Source organism: Thermobia domestica, chromosome 8 (genome assembly GCF_964235325.1).
Source record: "Thermobia domestica chromosome 8, izTheDome1.hap1.1, whole genome shotgun sequence".
Lineage (NCBI taxonomy): Eukaryota > Metazoa > Arthropoda > Insecta > Zygentoma > Lepismatidae > Thermobia > Thermobia domestica.
In genome coordinates, this window is record NC_137461.1 from 135,383,552 (window position 1) to 135,398,563 (window position 15,012).

Genomic DNA, 15,012 nt, shown 5'->3' on the forward strand with positions numbered 1-15,012 from the left:
TAAGGTCAACGCCGTAGTACTGGGAGACTTCAACAGCGCAGTAGCAGAAGGAGCTGAGAATAAGGTAGTGGGATCGTTTGGACTAGGTAGAAGAAACGAACGAGATTAAATACTTATCGATTTCTGTACGCAACATGATCTAGTGGTCATGAACTTGTGGTTTAAGAAAAGAAAAACCAAGCTGTACACGTGGAAAAGTCAAGGCGATGCGAGACGCTACCAAATCGATTACATTTTTGTGAAGCAACGTTTCAGGAATAGTGTACGAGACGTGAAGACACTGCCAGGAGCGAACATTGATTCGGATCACAATCTCCTGGTGGCGGAAGTGCAAACCTGGTTAAATTCGATCAAGAAAAATGGGAAGAGAAATCGAAAATGGAACTTGGAGCGACTAAGAAATATCGACGATGATGTGAAAGAAGAAATTGAAGAAAAATTTTGTGCAATGGGCGATGTCGTTGACAATATAGAGAATAGTTGGGGATAAGTTAAACAGATTCTACTTGACACACACCACAATAACATTGGCAGGATGGAAAGAGCACAGAGAAAACCATGGATAACTGAAGGAATGCTTAAGAAGATGGAAGAACGCAGAAGGGAGAAAAACACGAAGATCAATGAATACAGAAGGCTGAATAATGAATTGAGAAGGAAGACAGACAAAGCCAAAGAAAAGTACATGGAACAGATATATGAAGAAATAATGGGACTTCAATGGCGCTGCAGATATGATCTGATGTACCAGAAAGCACAAGAATTAGGAGGGAAAACTAACAAAAGTATACGAACGTTCGGCATCAAAGATCAAGAAGGTAATATAACCACTGACCATCAAAGAATCCTTAGAGTTTGGGAGAAATACATAAAAGATCTGTATGATCAGAAGAACCACCCCAAAGATATTGCGATCGAAGAAGAGGAAGAGGTGGATGATGATGAAAAAGGACCCTGTATATTGAAAAGTGAAGTAGTACAAGCAATCAAAGACATGCGAAGGAGAAAGGCCACTGAAGAAGACGACATACCAGTATTTTTGCTCAAGGGATTACGAGACAACGCAATGAAAGTACTGACTTCACTTATTAACAAGATCTACCTGAGTGGAGAATGGCCAAAGGATTTTCTTGATATTACAATGTTTGAATTGCCCGAGAAAAAACAAGCAAAGAAGTGCAGCGATCACAGAACCATTAGCCTGATTTCCCATACTGGAAAGATCATTGCACGCATACTGAATAGGCGGCTGGAAAGTAAGATAGATGAGAGGTTAGAAGAAGATCAATTTGGATTCCGGAAAGGAAAAGGCACCAGAGATGCTAGTGGATTGATGAGAATTATACCAGAAAGAATTCTTGATGTAAAGGAAGAGTTGTGTTTGTGCTTCATCGACTGGCGAAAAGCTTTCGACCGAGTCAATTGGACGTCAAAACCTGTACACAGGACAACGAGTGAAGCTGAATGAAGGAGAAACCAATAGTGTGGAGATTGGAAGAGGAGTCAAACAAGGATGTAGTTTGTCGCCCCAATTATTCAACATTTACAGTGAATGTTTAATGAAGGAAGCATTAAAGGGAATTGGAGATTTCAAGATTGGAGGGCAGATCATAAACAAGATCAGGTATGCAGATGATACGGTTATAATAGCTAAAACCGAAGGAGGACTACAGGAGATGACTGACAAAATAGTTGACACTGGAAAACTGTATGGAATGGAAATGAACATCGAAAAGCCGAAAGTCATGAGAATATCCCGTGGAAACACGCCCTTACTGATCAGAGTAGAACAAAGAGAACTTGAAGAGGTCGATAATTTCAAGTATCTGGGAAGTATTTTGACGAGAGACGCTTACTGCACCAAAGAGATCAGGTCAAGAATTGCCATAGCTAAAGAAGCATTTAACAAGAAAATATCACTCTTAACTAGCAGGCTCAATATTGGACTTAAGAAGAAGTTGGTCAAATGCTATATATGGAGCATTGGACTGTATGGTTCAGAGACTTTTACGTTACGGAAGTTAGAGAAGAAATATTTAAAGAGCTTAGAAATGTGGTGTTGGAGGAAGATGGAGAGGATAAAATGGACAGAGAGAGCAACAAAACAAGATGTTTTAAAACGGATAGAAGAAAAGAGGACACTTCTAGCCACTATCCTTCGTAGAAAGGCCAATTGGATTGGACACATCTTGCGAAGAAATTGTCTTCTTCACACCGCCATAGAAGGAAAGATGGAAGGGAAGCGAGGAATAGGAAGAAGAAGAACATAGATGATCGATGATTTGAAAGATAGGAGAAAATATTGGGAGTTAAAAGAGGAAGGTGGAGATCGACAAAAGTGGAAGAAACATTTCAAGGCCAAAACCTAAAATTGAAAAAAAAATCCTCATTAGTCCCAGGACCTGCCGAAAGGCAGAATACTTAATAATAATAATAATAATAATAATAATAATAATAATAATAATAATAATAATAATAATAATAATAATAATAAGCAAAAGCAATCGATTATTATTAAAAGAACAGTTGAAAGGATTTTTTGAAAAAGAGACGAGCAAATCGGTGTATAGAAAATAAAACATAAAAGGAAGGTCTGCAATATGTGGGAATAACACTCTTCGTTGTGTGCTTTTACTTGTCACCGAATATATGCAAACAATTAGATCGTAATGTGTAAGATGAGCTTAAATCATAAGTTTGTGAAAACTATTTTTGGATCAAAAGATCCAATATATTTCAGGCAAAAATTTTCTTGTAGGCCTTATGTCTCGAGAACTATATATAGCAGCGTTTCCCAACCTTTTTCAACTTGCGGCACACTCATAGATATTTATTATTATTATTACTATTACTATTACTATTATTATTATTATTATTATTATTATTATTATTATTATTATTATTATTATTATTATTATTATTATTATTTGCAAATATAAAATACCATTGTATTTTTTTTCTATGATTACTGATCTCATTCTCACAGAGATGAAAGCTCGATCACTGGTTTTCCTCCATGCTAATTCATTATGCTTATTTTTAATTCTAATTCAAAATAGAAAACAATTGCAATGAAATAAAGGACTCAGATTTTTAAAAATATACTTTTTTTTCGAAAACTGTATCCAACCTTTCACTAAGAACGAAGATCACTAAATAACGAACAAACAAATGTCCTGTACTTCTAACTTTGCTGTTTTAACCTAAACCGGTACATATTATTGCAATCACACAGCTTGCGATGCGTGGTTGTCAAAACACAGCTGTTGAAGATAGTGTTGTTCTGTCATTCACGTGCGAATGAGGGTTCTACGAACGTTCATTTGATGCATACCCTACAAGTGCTTCCATTTCTCGGTGTTAGTATGACTCTCAATTGAAGCGTAACATTGCAGCTAACCGTGGAAATGTGTACGAGCCGAAATACTGTCTGCTACACAGTAATAGATGTAGAATAATATATTAGAATTACAGTATTTTTTCCATGGTAGAAATTCATAGTAGTGTGAAATACAAAAATATACATTTTTTCCTATGTCTTGCAATTTGGTTGCTATAGAATTAATAATTTTGTTTCGATTTCCTCGCAGCACACCGGTTGGGAAACGCTGACATATAGTGTAGCCAAACCAAAACTACCAATTTAGTCAGTGTTATGTGCTTATTCCGTTTAAAAAAAAAAGATTTAAGGACCGTTCAAAAATTTTGTGGCGCCTGACCCAAAAAATTCAATATATTTCATAGAATCGAACATTTTCTTGTACGCCCCATATTTTGATACTACATACAGTGTAGCGAAAACAAAACTAACAATTTACTCAGTATGATGTGTTTATTCCGTAAAAAATATGAAAACTCGATTTAGAGACCTTTCAAATATTTTGTGGTTCCTGATTCAATATATTTCATTCAATGAAACCTTTTCTTGTACGCTTTATATCTGGAGAACAAAGTAATGTAGCCAAAACAAAATTAACAACTTAGTCAGTATGATGTGCTTATTCCGTAAAAAAATACGAAAACTTGATTTAAGGAAAGTTCAAAAGTTATGTGGCCACTGATCCAAAAAAATTTAATATACGTATTTCATAGAATCAAACATTTTCTTGTACCCCCCATATTTTGATAACTACATATGGTGTAGCCAAAACAAAACTAACAATTTAGTCCGTATGATGTTCTTATTCCGTGAAAAATACGCAAACTCATTTTAAGGACTGTTCAAAATTTATGTGGCCCCTGATCTAAAAAACATCAATATACCGATACGTATTTCATAGAATCAAACATTTTTTGTATGACCCATATTTTGAGAACTACATATAGTGTAGCCAAAACAAAACTAACAATTTACTCAGTATGATGTGCCTATTCCGTAAAAAGTACGAAAACCTGATTTAGGGACCTTTCAAAAATTGTAATGGCTTCTGATCCACAAAATATTTCATAGAATCAAACATTTTTGTACGCCCTATATTTTGAGAACTACATACAGTGTAGCCAAACCAAAACTAACAATTTATTCAGTATGATATGCTTATTCCGTAAAAAAAAATAAGAAATCTCGATTTAGGGGCCGTTCAAAAATTTTGTGGACCCTGAACCAAAAAATCCAATGTTTTTCATTAAATTACAAATTTTCTTGTACGCCTTATATCTCGATAACTACATACAATGCAGCCAAACCAAAACTACCACTTAACTCAGTATGGTGTGCTTATTCCGTAAATTATACGGAAACTCGATTTAGGAGCCGTTCAAAAATTTTGTGACTCCTGACCCAACATCTAATTATTGGCCAGGATCGCAATCTTTTGATCCATTTTTATGGATCATTCCTGAAATTCTTGTTTATGAGTACGAAATGAAAAACTAAAATATTATTGCAACGTTTTTTTCTTTACTGTATTATCAGCTTTCAACACTTGTCCATTTTCTTTTTCTTTTTTTTTTTAAAAAAAAAGAGGAGCCTCTGTCTTGTGTCAAATATTGTCTTGAAAGTTCTGTCTTGTCTCGTTTTGTGCATAACCGTAGTAAGCTCGAATGTACTATAGTGATTACCCCTACTTTTAATTGTATGGCTCACCCTATAATAGTAGCTTCACTGCTGACAAGGAACGTAAAATCGATCAATCAGTCCTTTTAACTTCACTGTAGATCGTTAATAAACATTTTTTGGGGGCGGATAATGAAATGAAATCTTTCAGCTTAAAGCCCCACGTTATGCCCTTTAGGCTAAGGGAGACGGATGATTAAGACAAGTGAATGATGATGGAAGATTCGGTGGGAAGAGAGTGTGAGTGGAAGCGGGAGTACCGGGCAAAACTCATATTGTCCAACACAAACTTACTTGGCTGGGATTCGAACCAGGGTCTCCACACATGAGAGTAAGGGCTCTATCACTGAGCCACCAAGAACATTTCTTGGAAGACCAATAACCGAATAGGAGGCTCATATAAAAATGTTGGTGAAAGTGATAAGGACTATCCTTAATCTGATTAAAGACATGTGATAGGTTTCATTTTGGTTGGATTTTCTTCAGTCATTGAGTGAGATAGTTGTTTCCAAAGAAGATATATGAGAATTCTGTATTCTTTACTATATACGTTCAGTAAAGATCTTTTCTATTTAGAATGCATTTTTCGAATTCTTCAGGTATATTTTTCTCTTCCTATTTTATGTCTTTCCAAACTTTTTTTTTTCTTTCTTGTCGCATCAACTACTAATCTCACACATTCCTCAAAACATGTTTTTTAGTAGCTACACTTTGCTCCTTCAGTTATTTCGTTTTCTTATTTGTCTTCCTTGACATGAAAAAATGAAACTAAGATTGATTTCATTTTCTTCTTTTTTCATGAGGCAAACGACCATCTCACAACGTAACGAATGACTGGCTCCACAAACTTTAAGATTCTCAGCCAGATTTTAGAGATTTGATTTTCACAGCCCTCCAAGTGACGAATAACAGTTGCCGGAATTCTCCCAAATCGACAATCAAACAACTTCATCTCTACGCTTCAAGCCCCTTTATCATTAACTTCAAACTGTCGTCAGAATCCCTACGTTATACAAATATACATGCGCATATATATATATATATATATATATATATACATATATAAAACCTCGACACTCGTAACTTCCCCAATATGTTCTTTCTTATCTACTTTGCCTTTATGATCGAGAATTCCAATCACGTTTCTTTTATAAGCAATCTACCATCTAATATAAAGTCCATCACTTTTATTCTATTTGTTTTGTTTGATTGGAATTAATCCTCTCTCTTTGAAGTACTTAGAATAAATAGAATGTGGATCTTGGAACCAGAATTACTAGTACTTCCATCACAAATCAAATTTGAATCACCACATGACTTTTAAGGAGCAATAGTAAATGCGTATTTAGGTAGACTATAGTATCAACTATATATAGTCAAGTTATTGTGTTAGTACTGTTGGAGAAAGGAGGCACGAGTTGAACAGGGTCGCAACTAGTACAGAATATGTTGGGAAGAAATAGTGGAAGAGACGTGAAGAGACTACATGCAATTCATTTGAAAGTAGAGAATTCCAAAAATATTGACTTGACATTGCAGATTTAGAAAAGAAAATTACAAGTATTTTATCCAATAATTTGTTTCAGCAAAGGAAATGTATTCTTGTTCTTAAATACAGCTATTTTCTTAAAAAAAAAAAAAAAAAAAAAAAAAAAAAGCATCGTGTGTCAAACTCTGAGTTCTATTACTATGCTAAAAGTAATTTTCTCTCAAATAAAAATTTAGAACTGTACAAATATCTCCTTATCTACCTGATATATCACGATCATTTTTGGTGTGATGATAAATCAGATGTCGGGATATTCTCTCGATACTAAAAGTGTTTTGAAGTGCCAATCGAAGAGAGCAGGGAGTTATATTTTTACGCTTCTTTGGAAGTGTTTATCGTATAGATATGAGATTGGTATATTGAGTATTTGTGTTATATATTTGCTTTAGTTCAACATGACGGATGCACGAGAAGCGGGAAAAGGGATCTTTAATTTTTTTGTGTGTCTCACTGTTATTTTTTTTAATATTTTATCCAGTGAATTTTTATATCTTCGTAGATGATCTATTGAGAATAGTTTATGTCATATCTTATTTTCCCGGTGGACCCCTTCGTGGGTGCGCCTGTGTAGAGGCCTCCAAATGAATACCATATTTGATGTTTGTGATATTGTAGCGTCCTTAGATTGTAACACTGAATAATAAATTGGAAGTTGTAGATTTGAAATATGATTTTATAATAATCTGAAGTACTGCCATTTTCAAAATACTTTATATTTGATTGGCAACACTGTTAACACGATAGTATTGCAGAGTATGTTAAATAATGTTCACTTGTCGATATTTGCATCATTCAAAATTTTAACTCTTTTAAAAAATCTATCACAAGACAAATGGTCCATTCTGTATATATGATATAATTGGATCATATGGAAATTAGTAATTATAATCTTAATTGTGTATCTTCAGTAGACTAGAGGCATTTTGTTTCTACTGCAATGAACATTTGACTTTCAAGATTGTCAACATATAAACATTGGTTGCTCTTATTTGACCGACTTTTGATTTTCTAAATTCTATTTCTTTATTGTAAGGGCCATGCGAAGTAATTACCTTAGTAATATTCGCATTCAAGTAGCATCAGGACATTTTAGGTGAATCTTCTTCTTAAATTAGTTTGATACATAATAGGTATTATTTGTTTATTCTTTTGAATGTTCGAGCTTTTTAAGTATTTTACTAATACGTAAATAAGTGACCACGATTATTATGTGAAGCGGGTGATGAACAGATTATACAGTGTGTTTCAAAACAACACCGACAAAGTTTGAGAGGCGATTCCTGACACCAAGATAAGATAAAAAGTATAGACCAACCTGTGTGCAGAAATTCATCCATCATTTATAGGCTGCCAAAAACATAAAACAAACTAACTTTAAAGATCCATATTCCCAGTACTATGGGACCTACCGTACCGTAGGAGTTTGGCTACGGGGATATACTTTGAAATAATCACCAACTATCTCTACAAAAATTGTTGCGGAAGTACCGCAGGATTCTGAAACATGGATATTTGGATAGGACATATATTAGTCCATTGACCTGTCTACGGCAGGTCCCATAGTATTGGAGCTATGGATCCTTAAAGTTCGTTTCTTTTATGTTTTCGGCAGCCTATAACTCCGAAATGATAGATTTCTGCACACTGATTGGTCTATACTTTTTATCTTATCTTGGTGTCAGGAATCGCCTTTCAAACGTTGTTGGTGCTGTTTTGAAACACACTGTATAACATATAGGCATAAACACAATGATGCATATATTTAAATGCTATTATTATTGTATAAAATATCAGCAATATGAACTTGCGTGCTTGCATTCTCCGTAATGAAACTATGTATACTCTACTACTCTTACATCCCTATTTAAAATCCTGGCTAAACTTCTATGCGTGATTACAATAGCACATGCAGACTTTGCAGCAATTACTCCATTAATTCAATAATAATATATAGTTAGCACGTAGCCTTTTTTTTTCGTTTTCTGGTCACTATTGATTCACTTATATTTAAGTAATTTACCAGTTGCTTCAGTATTTTTCAACCAAACTGATTTTTACAATCAATCCAATTTGCATTGGGAATACCAAAGGTATTAACAAAACATATATATACAGGAGTAAAAGTGCAGGGGAACCTGTGGGGACGCTGTCCTTCCACTTCCAGAAAATATCTGTAGCGTCCTTCCACTTTCTAAAAAGAATACTATGGGCAAAGATAGGCACGGGGGACGGCGTGACATAAGACAGAGGCTCCTCTTTTTAAAAAAAAAAAAAAAGAAAGAAAGAAAGAAAGAAAGAAAGAAAGAAAAGAAAATTGACAAGTGTTGAAATCTGATAATACAGTAAAGAAAAAACGTGGCAATAATATTTTAGTTTTTCATTTCGTACTCATAAACAAGAATTTTAGGAATGATCCATAAAAATGGATCAAAAGATTGCGACCCTGGCCAATAATTAGTTGTTGGGTCAGGAGTCACAAAATTTTTGAACGTCTACCTTTCCAAATCCACTTTTAGCCCAGTATATATATATATATATATATATATATATATATATATATATATATATATATATATATATATATATATATATATATATATAATATGTGTGTGTGTGTGTGTGTGTGTGTGTGTTATTATTATTACGTTTATTGTTTATTATATTTGCCTCTATTGTTCACAACACATCAATGTACTGAACACGTGCATAAACTTATAATAAGCTTTGCAATAATTAATATGCTTCCCGTTGTTTTATGCATGTGTCAAGTGTTTTAGAGATTTTGCAAACACTTCCTCGGAAGTGCAAAAACTGCAGGTCATCCATAAACCATCATCCTCTTTTGTCTTCTTAGCACACGCGTACCATTTATCTTAGTTGCTTAGAAGTTGAACGTTCCTACGGATCATCCGAGCAGACACATACACACGTGCTGCAAACTGGCAGAAGCAGGAAACAGCAAGGACTATTGTCGTCAAGTTAATTTTCAGCCACAAGCAAATGGAATGTATGTCATACACGTTTCGGTGTCAACTAGGCTTTAAGGGTTGAAGCCAAAGCATATCCACCTACTCGCTCTGTATTTGAAAAAAGGAAAGAACTTACGCATGTACTTCTACAGTCTTCTATATCTACACAGAAAAAGATACTCCTGTTCATATCGTGCAGTCACATTATACAGGGTGTTCCGAAAATTTGTCACAATTTTTTCGGAGTAGATTCCTGACATCATATGGACCTTTGGTTGGAAGTGCATAGTTTCGTAGTTATAGGGTGCCGAAAAGGTGAAAAATTGAATTTTAAAGGTCTATAGTTCCACTATAGGACCAATCGTAGTCAGATCAAGACATCACTGAAAAACTAGTATGTGAACTAACCAAATATTCATCTTTCAGAAACTTCGGTACTTGCACAATCATTTTTAGAGAGGCTGTGTGGGAGTACTTAATCACTTTCCACTTACCTCTCTAAAAATTGGTGTGCAAGTACTGGAGCATTGTTAAACATGAGTATTTGGATAATTAACATAAAACAGTTCCTCAGTGATGTCTTGACCCAACTATGATATGTCCGATAGTAGTAGAGCTATGGACTTAGTTCACTTATTTCATGCTTTAAGCATCCTGTAATTCCGAAACTATCCACTTTTGAGTATAGGTCCATATGAACTTCTTTTTTTCTTATTTTAATGTGAGGAATATGTTCCCCAAAAATATTGTGACGCATTTTTGTAAAATCCTCTATTTACAAGGCTATAAAAGTAACACCTTCCTCTAGTTAAAAAATGGATGAACGAATGATAATTAGATTGTTGGTTTTGCCCAGAGACAAAATGAGAAGAGAGATAAGGTTTACTAGTCCCGTCTCGAAAATTTTGTAGAAATTTCGTCTCGATTCTTGAGAAGTCTTTTCTCGTTTCGTCTTATTTTGTAGGTTTTGTTCAAAACTCATTTCTTGATTTTTTTCCCTTCATTTCATCCAGAAGTTATCAAAATCTTTCCCCGTAACGAGAGGTTTACGAGGGGAGTGATATATAACAATAGTTAAACCACATTTATTATTGAAATATATTGTGTAAAATGGCTTGCGTATATTTAACACGTTGACTGCCAGAGCGAAACCGAGTAAAGATAATTGTGGAATCATTTTTATAGGAGAAAAATATGTATCAAAATGATCAAACAATTTCTGGGGGGGAGGGAAGTGTTAGAATCCGAGAACCAAGAATGCTGAACATTTTTCTTAGGCCGGAAAATTTATTTCACCATTTAAAACTTATGTGCTTTTGCATCACTGGTGATTCACACGGCTTCAAATCAAGGATGCAATGTCTGTGTATCACATATGATGAATATGGCTCCGCAAAGTATACCTACTGTGAATCACCGGTGATGCACATGGAGATCAACGTTTTTTAAACGTTGAATGCTCTTCATTGTTTTCTACGACCATTTTGTCAATTTATAGTTTTTATACTTTGAGTCAAGTAAACCTAAAACATTGTCTGAGATCTAAGACTTACGAAACTCGTAAAACATCTTATCTCGTCCCGAATTTAAATATATACTACTCGTCTCGATTTTCGAGACGAAACGTGAATTTTCCTGTCTTGTGTGCAACACTAGCTGGCCAAATAGGTCTTTGAAAATTATCGGTTGGAGAACTTATGCAAGGACCTTCACGATCCTTCCCACACTTATAAATAATTCAATAACGAGTAACATGGTAATTTTGAAAACGTAGTTATTTAACATTATCAAATGCTATCAAAATAACTACCAACTGCTTTCAGACCCTTTCACATTGTATAGAAATTTGAGCGTCACTATTTGAGGAACTTCTCTTAAAATTGAAATCGATCAGAGAACTCGACTGTGATTTCGATTGTGTCGTTAATGAGAGAAATTAATTATCAAATTGCAATGTTTAGTTGGTGTATTTTATAGAGTACTAGCTCATGCGAATCAGTGCCAGTGTGCAAGAATGTTGACAGATCGAAGTGCGTTTGCACTATTTTTTTAATAATATCTCTTTATCACTGTGATAATTTGATTGATGTTAGTTTCCTATAATTAATTAATTAGTTTGAAATCTTATTTACTTCCTATATATTAGTGGCTTTTTAAGTATGGTTTAGGCATGATAATAACAATAATTGTTATATGCCTCTTGTTCTAATAAATTTTGTTCTAAAACTCCTTTGTAGGTAAATGGTTAGCTTTATCGCCTTTGATGTAGGAGAACTGAAATCGATTCCCAGTGGGACCACATGTTAAATTGCAGTCAATATCTCACATAGCGTCACTACTGAAGGAAGATACTAGACATCAGAAACAACACTATAATATTAACCAGATAAAATTACAAAAACGAAAAGTAAAAAGCAAACAAATAAACAAACATAAAAATGTTAGAAATGAGAATAAAAACTAAATGTATAGCTTATGTAGGAGTTCAAAATATGTTACCGATGAAAGTGTGTTTGTAATTCAGAAAGAGTTAAATTTGAGTAACTATATAAAAGTGACATTATTAAGTTTAATAATGTTGTTCATTATAAAAATCACGATTAAAACTGAAGAATATAAAACCTGTGAATGATATGCCTGAAAGGGGTGGTGATCGGAGTAGCTTTTAAGTACTAGATCATACATTGTGATAATACGTATGTTGTAAACAATTATCATAATATTAAACACTATTGCGAATTTCTGTGTCCATGTCCATTGCCGACAACAAAATGGGATACTTCTCCGACCATTTTGTCTAAACATCGTAGTGTTTAAAAACATCGTTCTGATTTCGTAGTGTTTTGAGATGATGTTTAATTGACGGACAATTAATGCGCATTTACGTTAATCAAGTCGAGTTACAGGGCTAGAAAGTTTAATGCGATATGCAAGTCGGAAGGTGTGATGTTCTGCAATGTGTGATCTGCTATATAAATAATTGCAAGCATTGATAAAAGTTATGGATGTATGAGACAAGACAGAAGAAAGGTCTTCCCCAACAGTTTATCTTGACTATCCTCTCTTGCCGCATAACACCAAGCAACTAATTTACGTAGATAATTTCTTAGTACAGAAATATATCGGAAATTTAACGTTTATTTAGGAACTTTTACATCCAAGCAACATTGCCCAGAGTTTGAACAGTTACGGTTGATAGAGAGACAATTTTGTATTTTAGACGAGCTGTTCGTTTGAGGAAATGATCGTTTCTTATGACGATGTGACCGTTTGAAGAAGTGGCCGTTTGATGACGTAATCGTTTGACAAAGTAACCGTTCTCTATGTTTATTGATGTGGCTGCTTCTTTTGATGAACTGACCATTTTAAGTTTTTGACGGTGTGACCGTTCGACGAAAGATCCTATTCTCGTTCTTATAAGTATATTCTTCAAATAATATAGTGAACAAGATCACGACTTTGATCATTACAAAATTATTTGTCAATAGTATGATTGAGCACTGATCCCCACTTTTATTTATGTATAGCCTATGTAAAGTATAGAAGATATTTTGTGAAATACATATTAGAATGAATACAAAATGATCATTGGTGCTGTCATTATTCGAATTATTTATTCTTTTAATTTTTTCTTAAAAAAATATTTTCTTGTATTGTTATTTTTTGAAATTAAGATCACTTGAACATCACTACCTAGTCGCTCTATAGTTCGCTTTGTCGTCCATTGAATACGGCCACTTTGAAGTTTGTAATAAAGACGAAACAAGATGGCGAAGAAATACGACAAACAACTACAATCCTTTTAAGTTACTTTACTTGTGATTGATTGAACTCTGCCAATTATTTTTCCTTGACCTTTCTTTATCATTTTGTGTTTCCGTAGGACGTCGAAGGAATAATGGCCCCTGTAGGAACGAATACGCGAAGACTTTTCAAACATTGTGTTACAGTAACATAATCATAATTTTGTTGCCGCAAACCCTATAGGAAATTTGTTTACTTACGTTGTAAAAGTACGTCATGTACTAAGTCTCTTTTGTTAAAGATTGTTCATTAAATGTGACATCTGGAAAGCGCTCATTATCAAAAAGAAAATGACAATACGTGTTCCTCTTTTTCTGCTTCAACCGCGATTTCACTAACAATTTTGAGGTTTCTTAGATATTTTTTTTTAATGAGATGTACAAACAAAGCTTGAATCTACCTAGTTCGCTGGAAAATATTACGAAACTTATTTTTTAGGTTATGACAGTATGGAAAGTCGAACATGAAATAGATAATACAATTACAATTATTTAAAACTTCAGCTTCCTAGAACTTAGGAACGACACAAAACGTATGAAGGGTACAATGAAAAAACACGCTAAGTCCAAATTACATGATTTTGAGATATTTGTCCCTTCAGACAGCTAAAGGCAGCATCTTATCAATAGTATAACAACACTGCGAAAGCTTTATCCCATTTTCTAAACGATTAAAGTAATCCCATATAAGGAAAAACCCGCTTTGTCCGTGCTTTAAAACCGTTCTTCTGAAAAAATTTACAAAATGTGACTTAGCGTATTTCCCCCTGTACCCTTCATATGTAAAGAAAAGGAAAATTTACACAATTATATTTTCAATCTTATAATGTGTTTTTAGTATATGTTCTACAAGACACTTGTATAGACTTTTACCCATGTAAGTTTTGAAACTAATTGAATCGTTGAGTTCGAAAACCGGTCATCTCCATCGAAGCTAATTTGAGAATAGTGACAAACAAAACTAAATTAGTCAATATGCATCTGGCATATAGGGCTGTTTTCATATTCGGATCGTAGAACTAACATTTTTCTATTATTCAAAAATGGAAAGATACATATTGATTAAATTAGTTCTGTTTGTCACTCCTCTCAAATTAGCTTCGATGGAGATGACCGGTTTTCGAACTCAACTATTCAATTAAAATATTATTAGTACATTAGAGCTGTCACCTCTCCAAGCAAAATGTAGGGGCACTTCATGCAGCTAATACGTCCAGGGGTCCTTTAACCGTAATCTACCTAGTATATTATCACATAAAAGCGTAAAATAGGATGACTCATCATCGCCCAGGCCATATACTATAGGTATTAACATGAAATTTGGAGAGAATACTCCTATTGGCACGAAAATAAGGATAAGGAAGGATCTTTTGAAATATTCGTTCTAAGAAAGGTAAAGGGGATTCAAACTTTTCCCCAGGAATAGTGTATCTAACGAATCTCTGGATTAGAGGTACGAAACTCGGCATATGAACTTCACTTAAAATAACGAAACGGTGTTTTAGCGTTTTCGAAAATATCGCCTCCAAGAGTGAGAAAGGGGGACTCAAATTTCCTTTTGTTTAATTAGAAAGTTTCGAATGTGAGTATTTGCTTAAATTGGAGATATGAAATTCAGCATATAAACTTTTAATT